This window comes from Nicotiana sylvestris, chromosome 4 (genome assembly GCF_000393655.2).
Source record: "Nicotiana sylvestris chromosome 4, ASM39365v2, whole genome shotgun sequence".
NCBI classification, from domain to species: Eukaryota; Viridiplantae; Streptophyta; class Magnoliopsida; order Solanales; family Solanaceae; genus Nicotiana; species Nicotiana sylvestris.
This window is the reverse complement of record NC_091060.1, coordinates 71,506,412-71,523,286: the sequence shown is the minus strand read 5'-3', so window position 1 is coordinate 71,523,286 and position 16,875 is coordinate 71,506,412.

The window sequence follows — 16,875 nt, the reverse complement described above, 5'->3', positions numbered from 1 at the left end:
AATGCTATACCCGGTATGACACTCCTCAAAAGAGGGGATACACGTGGTATTAGTGCACTAGTCGTCATATCCACATCTACCCTTTCCTGCCCCGTAAAGGTAACTAAGTGAAGATTGGTCTCGACTCTTATTGCATGCTGTTACTCGTCCCTTCCTATCAGTTTCGGAGGAATTTAGGACTCCTATCCTATAAGGAGGTTCTAGGCAGACCCTCAGGTTTAAAGGCAAAATACTAAGGCACATACAAAACAAGTAGGACTGCATTTAAAGGGGGAAGACACAGAAAACAAGCAGAAGGCTAAGTTATACCTCCACAAATAATGCACATAGACATCATGTCTTATACACAGTTAAGGTCTGAATTTAAAATCCGAAAGCAGGGTGTTTAAGTGGTAACATCAGAACCAAATTTATTACATGACTCAGAAAAGAAGCCCGAATCAGGTTTGCCTATTGATTTTAACAGTTGATAAGTAAATAAAGGCAATTCCAGTTTTACTTAATTTATTACCTAAGGCTTGCCTAGGCACAAAGCAAGATGCAACAGTTGTTCCAAGTCATTAAGGTAGTTCGGAGATTATTTTTATTACCTAAAACATGTTGTTCTAGTTGCAAAGGTTGTTGCCAATTTTATTTAGAAAACATCACAATGTGAAAATCATTACTTACTACCTTTTCATAAATCAGTAATTAGCTAGGCGTTTTAAACAGAATGCAAATAGGATCCTAGAATATGGTATCTAATATGCACAATTCCTAAGAGCAGGATTTCTAGATGCGTATGGTAGGAATGCAGAATTTTCTAAGAGCAGGATTTCTAAGTGCATATGGTAGGAATGCAAAATTTCCTAAGAGCAGGATTCCTAAGTGCATATGGCAGGAATGCAGCAAAGTGCTAATTATTAGCAAATTTTAAAACATGATGTTGTAAAGGTGCACATGCTGAAACAATAAACATGAGACCTAAGAGCATGATTTCTAATGCATGCATGAACCCTAAGCATGGTTTCTATTGCGCAATTAGGAACATAAACCTAATAACATGTTTTCTACCCTTAACAACTATAGCATACATATTTCCCCATCCCTTTTCGCTAGCCACCCCAATACTTGTTTACAAATTATTATAGACCATGTGATAGAATTACATAAGAAATGAAGAATAAGAAGTTACAACTATAAGAAGCCTGATTCTGACTTCCTCTCTGATTTATGTAATAAACCACCTCAAATGCCAATGTTATTCCAAAGCCTTTCTCATATCTGGGTGTGTCAGAGTTCCCTAAGGACCTCAAGGGATCCCGAGCAATGCTCACACCCAGATTGCATAACCAAGAGTAAGTGCAGTATGGAAGGGCCAGCTCTTATGTGTCCAGGTTCAGAGGGAGCTCAAGGGTCCCAAAGCAAGGCTCACACAATAGGGGCAGAACCTAATGACCTAAGAGTGCATGTGAGAGTGCTTGACATAGATTTAAGAGAGTCGAGTTGGAAAGCAGTTTTGAAAGGGACAAGGGATAGGAGCAACAATCAACACATGCAGAATAAGTTCAGAGAGTAGTACAACTTCAACAGTTACAAACAAGGGGAGTAGGGGTTGGGGACATAGAGGACCCAAATCGGAAACACATAATTAATCATGAATCAAGTACATTAGGAGACATGCTGGTTGAGGGACATAAACAAAAACAAGTAAACATGATGATTATATTTGAACAAAAGGAAGGCAGAATTTTAAGCATGTTGAGTAAAGCAATAAACAAGAAATACAATTAATAGCGCGAGCCATTAAGTTAGTGCAAGAGACAGGGGTTGACAAACAAGGGAACATATAGAGTTGAGTTTCAGTATTTAAACTAAGGACATACCAGTTGAAGAGGCAAAGTGCAGAAAAAGTAAAGTAATCAGAGTTCCATAGTCTAGCCCTAGCTTTCAGCCGGCTAGACAAAGCAGTAGCACAAGTAGTAGTAGAGAAAGAGATAGTTGAGTGTGTAAGTGTGTGTTCTGAACTAAATTGTTTGTGTCTTTAAAGAAGAGAGGGTAGGGTATTTTTAGCTTCGAAAAGAAGTGGAAAATAAGGTAACAAGTAAAGGTTTAACACAAATATGGAAATAATCATCATCAGAATCAATTAGTACAAGTACTTCCCCTTAATCAAGGAGTTACATCTCAAACGGATACTACATGGATAATTAAGGAAAGAGAATCAGTTTGAGAAAGATTGATTTTTTACCATATAAGGGGGGGGGTATAAAGGCATAGAGTATATAATTGAGTCTAGGTATAGAATATACTTAATTTTGGGGAAAGGATTTAGCAGGGGTGAAATTAATCACAACAAATAAAGGGAGGGAATCAATCAACTTAAACAAACGAGTAAAATTAAGGATTTATAAGAAAACCTTGCAATCAAACCATAACTTAAGGAAATCAAGGTCAATCAAGAAGGAGTCATGATTCTGCACTTCGACTTATAAATAGAAAAGAATGAACAATCGTATCAGACATGCAGGGTCAAATATATTGACAAAAAGAAGCAAACTAGGTGAACACAAACATTCAGAAGTGACATGAATAGACTAAGGACTACTCGAAGCATGGTAATCAACAAAGTCAAGGAGTCATGGCTCCCACATAGAATCAAAATGAAGAAACCAGTCTAACACATAGCAACATGTAAAGGAGATCATACCAACATACCAAAATGAGTAAAAGAAGTCTTCAAAATCTCACAGTAACAAGTGAGGAAAATTTTAAGAAATTAGGGTTTTAACAAAGTTGGGTTAAAAACGGTATGAACTCAGAATCAGTCAAGACAACCAAAGGAAAGGATCTAACTATAAGGAACCCAATCAAACAAGTATACATACAAAATAAACAAGGACAATTCCAGGACCCCGGATAAAACCAAAGATACTTAGGGTTTTCAACACGATGAATCAAGCAGAAGAAAAAACATAAACAAACCGTTTAAACATAGTAAAATCATAAGATAATACTGAAAAATCAGAGGAGAAGTCTTTTAAAAGAGTTTAAGAAACCCTAATCTTGAAGACGGAGAGTCGCTTTGAAAAATCGGAGAGATCTTTGAGGAAAACACCAAAAGGTTCATAACATACACAGATCTAAGATAGATCTAAAAGAAAATTGAAAAATCTTTAAAGTTAGGGTTTCCGAGAACCCAGAAAAAGTGAGAAAACTTCGAAGAGTTACCAATCTAGCCTGAAAAGCCATAGATCTGACTCGAACGACCATGGATGGCCGGAAGAAGACCATGGATAGAAGTTGAGCAAGGCTTGGACTAGATATCTTCGAGATCTTTTCATGAAATCACAAAAGCCGGCCACCAGAAGACGTAGGAGACGAGTACACATCTCAAACAGCCATGGGAGTCCATAGATTAAATGAGGATCGAAAGGGGTTAGGGCTAGTTTGGGTGACGGCGGCTAAGGTTTGAGTGAGGTTGCAGAGGGAATTGGAGAGGAAAGGGGATTCAAGGGCAGCGGGTTGGTGAGAAATTAATTAGGTTAGGGGGTTGTTTGGGTTTAATTTGGTAAGGGGCAACGCGAACCGTTGATCTGGGAGATTAACGGTCGAGATTAGAGAGGGTAGGTGGGGATCCAGTTTCGGCTTGGGTTAAAAAGGTGTGGGTTGGGTTAAAATTAAAATTGGGCTGGGATTTGGGGTCCAATTTGGGCTAGATTTGAATGCCAATTTTGTCTACAAGTTAAATAGCCATTTTTCCCTTTTTTATTTATAAAAAATAGTAAATAGTTTCTGAAAATAAATTGAAAGTACTAAAGTGATTTATAATATATAATTAACAATTTAAAATTACATACCCAATTTTATGAATATAAAACCTAATTAAACCTTAAAAGGGCTAATATTGCAATTATGTGCAATTTAGCTTTAAAATACTAAATGAAATTGTAAAAATATGTAAACATTACTGTAGCCATATTTTGCATAAATATAAAAATTCAATTGGTGAATTATCAAAAATAATAATCTTGGAAATAATTATTGGGATTTTATAGATGAACAGGGAGAAATAAATCAATTAAAAACCCTTTAAAATTATGAAAAAATAATAAAACCCTTGGACATGCTTATATATGCATACATATGATATTTTTAAGGTATTTTACATATTGAAAATATATAGAAAAAATTGCCTATCGAAGATAAGTACAGACATCTCCATACCAATCCGCAAGACTCTACTAAAGTTGCTTATGACTCGTAGCACCTATGAACCTAGAGCACTGATATCAACTTGTCATGACCCAAAATCCATCCTTAGGAGTCGTGATAGCACCTAGTTTCTGGGACTAGATAAGCCTAACACTTACTAAATTAACATTAGATTTTAACCAATGAATTACTAAACATGAACCAGAAATTTCTATACATAGCCAACAACCTTCAATAGATGTACAATATCCCAAAATCGGTAGTACAAGTCACAAGCTCTATTAAGTTCACTAGAAAATCATTAAGTGGCAATTGTACCCGAATCGAAATAAATAATGCAAGGTAAAACTTCAGAAGGCGATTCCGAGGCCTACGAACTTGATGATAGGTACACCTTGAAGTCTCCACAGCAATACTCGATCAACTATCTAATGACCCACACGCTCCGAGGTACCTGGATCTGCACAAAAATATGCACCAAACATAGCATGAGTACTCCACAGCGATACCCAATAAGTATCAAGACTAACCTCGGTGGAGTAGTGACGAGGAATAGCCAAGACACCTACTAGACATAATAGCCCGTACAAGTATGAATAAAAAACTAACAGGGAATAATATCAATATAAAGCTAAACATGGTAAGAATAAAAATACAAATACTTGAAAATGGAAACTGGAAGCAATAATTAGAAACAAGGAGCAAACAAGTAGTAACACCGTGAAGTAAGCAGAATACATTTGAAGTCTAGTGAAACCAAGTAAGGAAAATAATTAACAACCCAATAATCTACCGCTCTCACACAAGGTTTATACTAGAAGTAACCTGAGGTACCACACCTCATAATCACAAACCACGGGTTCCAAATCACTAACTTTAATCACTTGGCATCTTGTGCCCATATTATCATTCACAAATGCATGGACAACTCACGTGCCAATACCATTAATATCTCATATCTACACGGAAAACTCACGTGCCAATACCATTAATATCTCATATCTACACGGAAAACTCACGTGCTAACAATAACAATATCTCATATTCGCACGGACAACTCACATGCCAATAGTAGCAATATCTCATATCCGCATGGATGACTCACGTGCCAATAACTCAACTCACTCACAAAAGGCATGTATACAAAAAAATACATGTGAATGATCAACAAACTTCAAGGATCATCTTCTTGGACTGATATAAGTGACAAATTACGGTGTATGCTTGTGTGAGTGTACTATCACAACTCGAGTCAACAAGTAAGATCAGAGACACCGAATGACACATTGGAAATAACATAACAAAAATCGTAATATGCATGACTCACACAAGGTAGGCATACCACCACACCAATATCATCAATAACAATTCCCCCTGGCCATCATAAGTCATCCCCAACATAATCCTCCTTGTTTTGCCACGTTCACGACAATAAAGTAAATGCCTGCCTTGTCTTACCACACACGCATAATAATTATCCCACCTTGTCTCGCCACATGCGCAAACCTAACATATATAGCCCGTCTTGTCACGTTGCATGTGCAAATATGAATAATAATAATACCACAGACAACTCACATGCAAACACCCTGACGATCCTCTCAACAATACCACATGTGCCAAAACATAACAACATAGTATAACAACCCTCACCGCATGTGTCCATATACCACAACGTTTCCACAACAACAATTCCAATACCACAATCACACATAGCCCACGGCTTAACAAAACTTAGTACAACACGAACAACAATAACACGAGGGTACAACAATTGAATCAACACAAGAGTTACAACAATACAATAAAACGGAAGAATAAGCTCATGATGAAAGACATACAAGTAATAATGACTTCAAGTAAGAGTGGTTCAAATATATGAAAGATAATAATAACTTCAATTAAGGATAATCAACTACGGAAGAGATAACATGTAACAATAACTTCAATTAAGGATAATCAACTACGAGAGAGATAACATGTAACAATAACTTCAATTAAGAATACACAACTACAGAAGAGATAACATGTAACAATAACTTCAGTTAAGGATAATCAAGTACGGAAGATATAACATATAACAATAAAAAAGCAACAATTTCAATTAAAGCAAGTATGAGTACATTTGGCAACAAAAGATAGGACATGAACCAACAACTTCAAATAAGGCAAATAAGAGTGAATTTAACAATGGAGGGCATAACATGATAGGGCAACTTCAATTTAGTGTGTATAAGAACCCTAAGAGTCTAAGCCGCATAAATTTCCACATAATAAGTTGTGTACACACTCGTCACCTCGAGTACACATCTTTTGACTAGTTCAATTAGTGCAAACAAACCAATCCCTACGGAGTAGTTCCCCTACACAAAGTTAGGTAAGATACTTATCTCAAAAGCCCTCAATCAATACTCTAAAATAGTTTTTCCTTTATAATTCACCTCCACTCGGGTCAAATCCAACCAAAATTGACTTAATAACAATAATAATATAAGAGAAATCAATTCCAATTAATAAAGCTATGATCTTTGAAAAATTCAACAAAAGTCAACAAAAGTTAACGCTAGGCCCGCTCGGTCAAAACCCGGGTCCAAGGATAGATTCCGACTACCCATAACCTCACAAGTCTATATATGTATTTTGTTTCAACATTCGAGTTCAAATAGACTCTCAACGCTCAAATTCTCATTTTTCAAAACTAAGACAAATTTTCTCAACATTTCACTTTGATTCTCACAAATTTGATGGTAAATCTCACATATAATCATAAAAAATATTTGGAAATTGATCAAAATTACTTACCCAATGATTTTAGACGAAAATCCTCTTCAAAATCGCCTCCCACCGAGTCTTGAGTTCAAAGATATGAAAATGAGACCAAAATTCCACCCCTCAGCTTTTATGTCCAGTTGCAGGTGTCGCAATTACGACTTGGGGTTCGTAAATGCAAACCCCACAAAATGCGAGGAAATGATCGCAAAAGTGAAGACCCTCACACCCCTATTGTCATCGCAAATGCGATGAATTGATCGCAAATGCGACCACTACCTAGCCCATATCCCCATCGCAAAAGCGAACAAAATATTTGCAAATGCAAACCTAACAGACTCCATCCAGATCTTGCAAATATGATCCATATCTCGTAAATCGAGACCTGAAGCACCGTTGCAAAACCAACAGAACCTAAACTCTATCAAACACACCAAAACGCGTCTAAAACTCACCCGAGCCCTCGGGGCTCCAAACCAAACATTAACACAAGTCTAAAAATACAACACGAACTCGCTCGCGTGATCCAATCATCAAATTAAAATCCGAAACCATAAATCGGACCTCCAAATACATGATATCAATATGAAACTCAAGAACTTCTAAGAACACAACTGCACATCCGATTCCTATCCAATCAACTCGGAATGACGCCAAACTTTGTGGACAGGTTCCAAATGACAAAACAGACCTATTCCAGGTCCCAAAATATAAATTCAAACACGATAGCCCTGAAGTCAACCTACGGTCAAACTTATCAAAATTCTAAGCCTTTAAATTGCCAACTTTCGACAAAACAACACAAATTAACTTACGAACCTCCCAATTCAATTTCGGGCATACGTCCAAGTTTGAAATCGCATGAAGCAATCAGAGCCATCAAAATACCATTTCAGGATCATTTTTGCAAAAGTCAAACCTCGATTAACATTTTCAACATAAGCTTCTAAAGTGAGAATCACTCATCAAAATAGATCCCGAAAAATCCGAAAATTAAATCTGACCATGAACGCAAGTCATAATACATGATATGAAGCCACTCAAGACCTCGAACCACTGAACATAACTTTAAAGCTCAAAATGACCGGTCGGATTGTTACAAGTATTTAGGTCAAATTGTCTTAATAGTTCCTCATTCTCACCCCATAATCATTAGAATAAAGTATACGTGCTAGTAATATTGTAAGCAATGAAATTATTATCAAGAAAATACAACAAAAGCATTAATAAAAAAACTACTCCCTCCGTTCCGGTTTATGTGAACATATTTCCTTTTTGGTCCGTTCCAAAAAGAATGACCCCTTTTCTAAATTTGAAAATAATTTAGCTTGGACTTCCAATTCTATCCTTAATGAGAAGCTTTTATAACCACACAAAACTCTATAACCACACAAAACTTTGGCATGTTTACCACCACAAGTTTCAAAATAATTATAGACATACAAATATTTTTGACTTGTTTAGGACCACAAATTTCAGAAGTTTTTATATTTTTTAAAACTCCGTGCCCAGTCAAACAGGTTCACATAAATTATAACGGAGGGAGTAATAAGTACCATATAATCAAATTATATCAAAGTAGAAAGTATTCTGACAGTGACTTAGTATTGAATATATGAGCTAATGTCTAATGAATAGAATACTGGACTTATTAGTACTGGGTATATGAATAATAGACTAATGTTTAATGGGTAGGGCTAAGAATAAGGTATAAAAGTTTGGATTTTCGGATATCCGAAAATTCGAAGTCCCAAAACCGAAATCCAATCAAAAATTCAAAAATTTTAAAAATAGAATCGAAATTCAATCTGCAATCCGAAAATCCAAACCAAAAATACAAAAAGTTTAGATTTCGGGTTCGCCCAAATTATGTCCACCCCTAACCATAATGAAGCTTGGGATTGGAGGAAGCCGCTTAATAAGTTTGTGCCTGAAATGTTCTAATCTATCTTTGAACCTTAGCTTTTCCTCAATTACTCATTTACAAATTTTTAAAACTCATTTATAATAAAAAGAAAGAAAAAAAGAGAACAAAACTCATTTATACATGCTACATATAACATGTAGCATCTTAGGGATGCACATACCTAATTACACGGATGGACATTTTTCTTCTGCGAGCAAGAAACTATGGTGATTGATATGCCATCTTTAAGGGGGTTTTGCTAATATATTTTGCTTCGCATATGTAAGCCCAGTTGTCACGATACAAATTTTCCTCCATAGGATCTCGGGACGGCACCTAGTCTCTAAGACTAGATAAGCCTAATAACATGCAGAATAACTGAATTAATAATTAAGTCTCAAATTCAGCAACTATATAAAACGTCGTTGCAACTCAAGATATACAACTCCCGAGACCCGGCGAAATACAAGTCAAAAGCTCTAAGTAAAAATACCGTATAGTCCTATACATCAATGTCTTTATATAAAAAGGTAATGAATAAAGATATCTAGAGAGAGGTGGACTCTGAGGCCTGCGGACACCGACATGTATACCTTGAAATCTCCACAACAGAATCCTAGCTAATGCCTGTGCTGATAGGAAATACCTGGATATGTACAAAAAGATGTACAAATGAGTAGCATGAGTACACCATAATGGTACCCAGTAAGTGCCAACCCTAACCTCGGTAGAGCAGTGACAAGGTCAGGTCAAGGCCCTACTGGAAATAATAAGAAACATGACGAAAGATTTAACAATATAATAATAATGACAAGGAAATGAAACAAGTAAAGAGTAAACCAAGAGTTAGCTACACATAATTAAGGCAAAATAATACATCATGGAAGGAAACAAAATAACCAAAGACAAGTACAACAAATAGAGAAAGATCAACAAGGGTCACTACCGAGGTACCGCATCGTAGTCCCAAATCACAAGATTAACTCACAATCTTTTCTTATATCACAGCGGGAGCCTTTACATTTAGTTTTGAAAATTATTTTTCTCGACCACGTTTTAGCCCACTTTATCACATCGTCTGACTTCTAGTAGTTCCCCTACTAGCCACGCGTATCAAGTCCACCTTATCTCACCGCATGCGTTTCAACCCCAAAACCTTATACCACCATATGTGTATCAATATCACAGTACCACAGATCGTACCTTAAGTGCCCAATATCACAACTTTCCAAAGAAACCAAACAATAATAGTAATTTCATAGTAAAGATCCCATAGATCAACCATAAAGTAAACGAGAGTCTCAACAATAACACCGAAATGAACAACTCAACAAAATGGTATTTCACAACTTAATACTTTGCCTCAATATGAATCACGACCTTTATATCTCAATACCAATTTCAACAACAAGATATTTCATGATTTAACAACTTCAAGTAAAGAGTTCAACAATTAAGTAATGAATACGGAATAAAGGAAACAAGAGCTTCAACTAAACATGTAGGGCAATTAGCATGTAAAAGAATAAGACAAGTAGACATGTGAATATAGACAAAGAATGATGAATATAACATGTTAAGATAACTCAATTAAGGCATGAAAGAAATATACATATCCAAAACCGGTAATTTTCATATTTAGCCCATGTACACACTCGTTACCTTGCGTACACGGCTTCCACACATCATAATTATCACAAACAACAACAATCCTAACAGAAAATTCTTCCACACAAGGTTAGACAAGTCACTTACCTCAAATCATGCTAACTTAATCCACTAGTAGGCCTTTCTCTTGATTATCCAACTTCGAACGACTCAAATCTAGCCAAAAAAATTTCATACTATAAATATAAACTATAGGAAACTAATTCAAATAATAAAATTACAATCTTTGCAAAGAAATAAAAAATGTCAACTCAAAAGGTCAACCTGGGACCGCGCCTCAGAACTCGACCAAAATTACAAAATCCAACACCCATTCGATAACGAGTCCAACCATACAAGAATTACTCAAATCTGACCTCAAATCGCCTTCCAAAACTCAAAAATTTAGCCTAGGAAGTTTCTACCGTTCCCCCCACCTACCCACCCCTAATTTTCAACTCAAATCACTAATTAAATGGTGCAATTAACAATACATTCATGTAAATTACCCAAAACTGAGTTAGGATTCTCTACCCCAATGATCTCTTAGAAAACCCCTCAAAAAATCACCTCTCACCGAGCTCTCTAAGTCCAAAAATGGATTATGAATCAAACCCTTGAAAACCCCTCTTTTCTGCTCAGCGAATCCACTTCTACGGCCTTTTGCTCGCTTTTGCGATGCTGCACATGCGAAAAAACCATCGCAGGTGGGGATTAAACTTAAGCCTAGAAGTCTGGCTCCTGTGGACCTCTATTAGCTTTTGCGCAAATGCTTCTGTGGACATAAAATCCAAGGCCTCCCCGGCCTTCTCCGCTTCTGCCATGCATCCCTCGCATCGGTGAGTCCGCTCCTATGGAGCATGCTCCGCACCTGTGGTCCCAGCTGACCAAGACTAAACATGCTTCTACGGCTCAAAGGCTACTCCTGCAGCCCAAAATGCGCTGGTGCGATTGCACCAGAAGCAGCAGTGCTTCAGCAATCTCCCAAGTCCAAACTTGTTCCAGATTCAATCTGAATCACCCCCAGGCCCCCCGGGACCCTGTTCGAACATAAAAACAAGTTACAAAACACATAACGGACCTACCCGAAGCCAAAAATCACATCAAACAACAACAATTCTATGAATTGCAACCCAAATTCGAGCCTATGAACTATGAACTTTCGAATTTCGAAACCAATGTCGATTCATACCAAAACAACTCCTATTGACTTCAAATTTTGCGCATAAGTCATAAATGATATTACAGACCTATTTCAACTTCTGAAATCAGTATCTGACCCTGATATCAATAAAGTCAACTCCCGGTCAACTTTCCAATTCTTCCAAACCTTAATTTTTCTAACTTTCGCTAATTCACGCCGAAATGACCTACAGACCTCCAAATTCACATTCGGGCACGATTCTAAGACCAAAATCACCAATTGAACTATTGGAACCATCAAAAATCTATTTTGGAGTTGTCTACACAAAAGTCAAACTACGATCAACTCTTACAACTTAAACCTCCAATTTGGGGACTATGTGTCCCATTGCACTCTGAAACTCACCCGAAACCAAAACCAAACATCCCGACAAGTCATGTAGCCACAATATAACACAGAGGAGGCAATAAATAGGGGATCAAGACTAAATACTCAAAATGATCGGCCAGGTTATTACACCTTTCTTTTCAAAGAATCTCGAGTCATTGGAATTTTAGTTTGTTACTAATTAGGGGGAGAACAAATGAAACTCGTATTGTCGGATCAAATTGATGAAGAAGTGAACCCTTTGTTGAGAAATGAATTTCTTGTTTGCTTTTTCTTGAAACTCTCAATCTGCTCTTGCCCAACCCATCCATACATAACGTGTCTTTACTAAATCAAATTAGTCACTACATATTTGTTTACCTCGAAAATACGAGTAACAATTAAATTTAATTTATGGTTTTAAAGATATATGACTTAGTTCAATACTAATTAATAATCAAGAAATATGAAGTATAAATGAAAGAAGTAAGTGAATCAAACCAATGTTATCCAGCAGTAGTGACCTCGAGCTTTGTGACCTCGAGTTGAATTAAGCATAATAAAGTAAGAACAATAAATATAAAGAACAATTCTGATGAACAATAGGCAAAAAGTATAGAGTATATTCTTTGATTAATGATTAAATGATGCTACAAAATGATTGGGGTCTCCTTTATATAATAGGGGAACCCTTAAATAAGGTATGTTTCTATTTACAGTAAGGAATATTCTTGATACAACTATCTAACCGTCTAGTACGGAATCGTATAATCCTGTTCCGGGATTTGCGCCATGAACTTGGGGACATGGCAGGAATTTAGCTTATTATTTTAATCCACAATGGTACTATTTTGGGGTCGAGGATACTTGGCTTCGATATTCCTCGTACTCCTATCTCTAGGCATCGCATTCTGTCTTCGAGCTTGAGTACGATCCATCGGGCTCGAACTCGGCCTTGCCCTCAAGCCTATAAATCGGGTAGCCCTGATTTCTACCATATATAGATAGTCCCCGCATTTCTTAGAGTGTAACGACAAGAAAAGAATTGAGTCCTTGATTTTTACCCCGATTTTCCACGACATCATCATCGTGATGCAAGTGACTGAGGAAACAAAAGCTTGGAAGCTGGCTTTTCCCGAGGAAAACATCGAGAACCTTTAGCGAGTCTGGCGGGGGGGGGGAGATTCTGAGGGCGAAGACACTTCTAACAATAAGGAGCGTGCTGCTTAGGTTTCGTGCTCTTAGTAATTTTTTTCTTTTGAGGTTGATCGGCTCTTGTGAGGAACTCTCGATCGTGACCTATAACTTCTTGTAAAGAGGTTTATACAAAGCCCCCTTTCCTTCCATGGTTTCCGAATCTATTACCCTTTTGAGTGGGTCAAAGCACCTTAACATAAAACTCCATTTGAATGTCCAAAGTTTGAGATGGTAATGACTGACAATAAGTTCTACCCTCGAACGTTTCTGATCAATGGTCCTCGAGTGACCTTTTGAAATTGAACTTAAGTAAATCTTAGGCTCAACAATTGATGAGGTAAGTTATCCCTTGGGCTTGATAGTTGAGCATGTGCACGCTCGATCTTGAAATGAAAATAGCCCTTAGGCCTTATGGCCAGGCGAGGATTTGCTCGAAATCGAAGTAAAGTTAGCCCATAGGCTTTATGGATAGTCCCTGAGTGAGGGTTTGCTCGAACTCGAGTTAAGATAGCCCTTGGGATTTTATGATCGAGCGAGGACTTGCTCGAACTTGAAATAGAGTTATCCCTTAGGCTTCATAGATAGTTCCCGAGTGAGAAATTTCTCAAACTCAGGTAGCCCTTGGATTTAGTAGTCGAGTGAGTACTTGCTCGAACTCGAGATAGCCCTTAGGCTTTATAGTCAAGTGAGGATTTGCTTGAACTCGAAGTAAAGTTAGACCTTAGGCTCTTTTAGATCGACCCTTAGGCTCTTTTAGATCGACCCTTAGGCTCTTTTATATTGGACCTTAGGCTCTTTAAGTTGGGCCAATTCGGCCTCTAAGACGGCTATAATATTTCCCTCTTTTTGGCTAAAAGACTTACTGAAAATTTCTTTATGCCTTTACATGTGTTTTTTGTACCCATTGGGTTTTTTGAAGGTTCAATCAACCAGAACCCGTTCGTGTTAATGCCTCTGAGGCTTTTTCGAAGGTCGATGTTATCGAAGCCTTTAAATTATTTGTGGGCTGATTTTATCGAAGCCCATTTTGCTTTTGCCGCGGGTAGCCGAGTTTAACCAGTTTTTTGAAGTATTTGAAGTCCTTTAATTTATGGCGGAAGTTGGACGTCTCCGGGCGCATTATTTCAACCGTAGCCTTTTACATGACCGTAGTCTTTTATATGTCCGTAGCCTTTGGGTATGTATCTTGGAATTATTTCTCGATAGCCTCTCGAACTTACCCGAAAGATTAGTCCCCGAGTATGATGGCCTTGGCCTGTATATCGGGGGGGTGCCTCTTTGAGGTCTTATGATTTCGAATTTGGATAGCTCGAGTAGGTAGTCCCTGAGTGTTTGAGGTATGCTCGCATTTGGGTTAAGATAGACTGTGGGCTTTTATGATCGAGCGAGGATTTGCTCGAACTTGAAGTAAAGTTAGGCCATAGGCTTCATAGATAGTCCCCGAATGAGAGTTGCTCAAACTCAGGTTAAGATAGCCCGTGGTCTCTTGTATTCGTTACAGATTTCGGATGCCCCGATCCGCGTTAAATTGGCCATAGCCTTTTTAGTTCGGAACTTGCCCTTTGGGCTTATCTTCCGTTTCACTTCGAGCTTGACCGAAGAGTCAGTCCTTGAGTGGGGTGGCCATGGCCCGTAAAATCGAGGATCGCCTTTAAGGTCTTATGGTCTTGAAATGTGGGCAGTATGAACTTCCATTGTGATCGGCCCTTAAGCCTATTTACACAATAAATCAAGAGTATGAAATAGGAAATTTTTCTAGAAGCATGAGATATCGGCAAGGAAAAATACTTCTCTTAATGGACGATTATACATGTGCACACGCTTGACGTTAGGGCTCGAGTAACCTATATGGGAATGGCTCATCTGACCATTGGACCCTTGCAACATTTTCCTATCGAGGCTCCATTGTCTTGGAGTAATTTCCTTGCAACAAAGTGTGACATTCGAGGGTAATGCCTCCCAGATCTCGAGGCTTATCTCAGGGAACCTTAGATACCTTTGAAAAACCCTAAGCCAACACAAACAATGGTTGCCTCATTAAAAATCTTGTCAGAAAAACCCATTTGGGACAAAAACCGCTCCAAGGGAAAAAAAGTGCAACACGTTCTTTAAGATTCAAAGCTTCATGCTGATCCTTGTCGATAGCCTACAAGTGTTAGCCGAAAAAATAGAGAGAATCGGATTGGGGTCGTACCTTTATTCGGATTTTGGAGATTTAATGTGATCAGGCCCTCGTGAATTTTGACCTCGACCATTTATCCTCTCACTTTGTACGAAGCCCAGACCCGCTGCCTCTACGGTCTCCATTGTACAATTGATATCGATCTCTATTCGACCTCGGCTTTTGATCGACGTCCCCTTTAATCCTACCCATAGGCCTGCTAGGATAAACGGACCCCAAAGGAGTCCCCAGTTGATCATCTTCAATTCTAATCTTTGACTAGTACCAATTATGTACGTCGGCCCAAGTGACAGCCGGGTACTCGAGCAAACTTTGCTTCAACTGATGTGAAGCTATAGAACTCCAAGTGTTGAGATCTTGAGCGAAAGCTTGAACGGCCCAGTCATCGGTGACCGGAGGCAAATCCATTCTCTCTGCTTGGAACCGAGATACGAATTCCCTGAGCATCTTGTTTTCTTTCTGCCTTACCTTGAAAAGATCTGATTTCCTTGTTGCAATTTTGATGGCTCTGGCGTGTGCTTTTACAAAGGAATCTACAAGCATAACAAATGAATCAATAGAATTAGGGGGTAAGTTATGATACCATATCAAGGCACCCTTGGACAGAGACTCCCCGAACTTCTTCAATATTAAAAATTCAATTTCTTCATCTTCTAAGTCGTTTCCTTTGATGGTGTACGTATACGAGGTGACGTGTTCATTTGGATAGGTCATTCCGTTATACTTGGGAATCTTGGGCATATGGAACTTCTTGGGAATTGGCTTCAGAGCCGCACTAGAGGGGAAGGGTTGAACGAACTTTTTAGAGTCTAGTCCTTCTAAGATCGGGGGTGCCCCTGGTATTTGATCAACACGAGAGTTATAAGTCTCCACTTTTTTGTTATTATCCTCGATCTTCTTCTCGCCAGACTCGATTCTCTTGGTGAGTTCCTCGAGCATCCTCATAATCGTGGGGTCAGTCCCCGAGCCACTTTCACTTGGCCTTTATAGCACCAGTTTAATATGCCGAGTGTTTACTGTTTCGACTGTATTTGGAGTTTTATTCTGACTCTAAAGTTGAGAGATGGCGATTTGCTGAGCTTGCAACATCTTGAATATCACTTGGAGGCTGACTCCCCCATCTCCTATTCCTGGTGCTCCTTGGCCACTAGATCAGGATTCCCTGTGTGAATTCTCCTAGGGGTCTGTGCCTAAACCAGCGTTTAGAGCAATGTGTGAACTAACATCAACTGGTTCCATATTTGGCACTTTCCCTAAGTTTATCGGTGGTACACCGATCCTTTGATTGTTGTTTTCTCCAAGACCTTCGTTGTCATGAACATGTGAATTTTGTGAGCTAGACACATTTCAGCCTGAAAATCAAAAAATCTTGACAAGAAAAAGTGTAAAAACGATGTGTGTAATGAGAATCAGTAAAGAAATAATCACTATTATCTTTAGTTCCACGGTGGCGCCAAACTGTTTACCTCG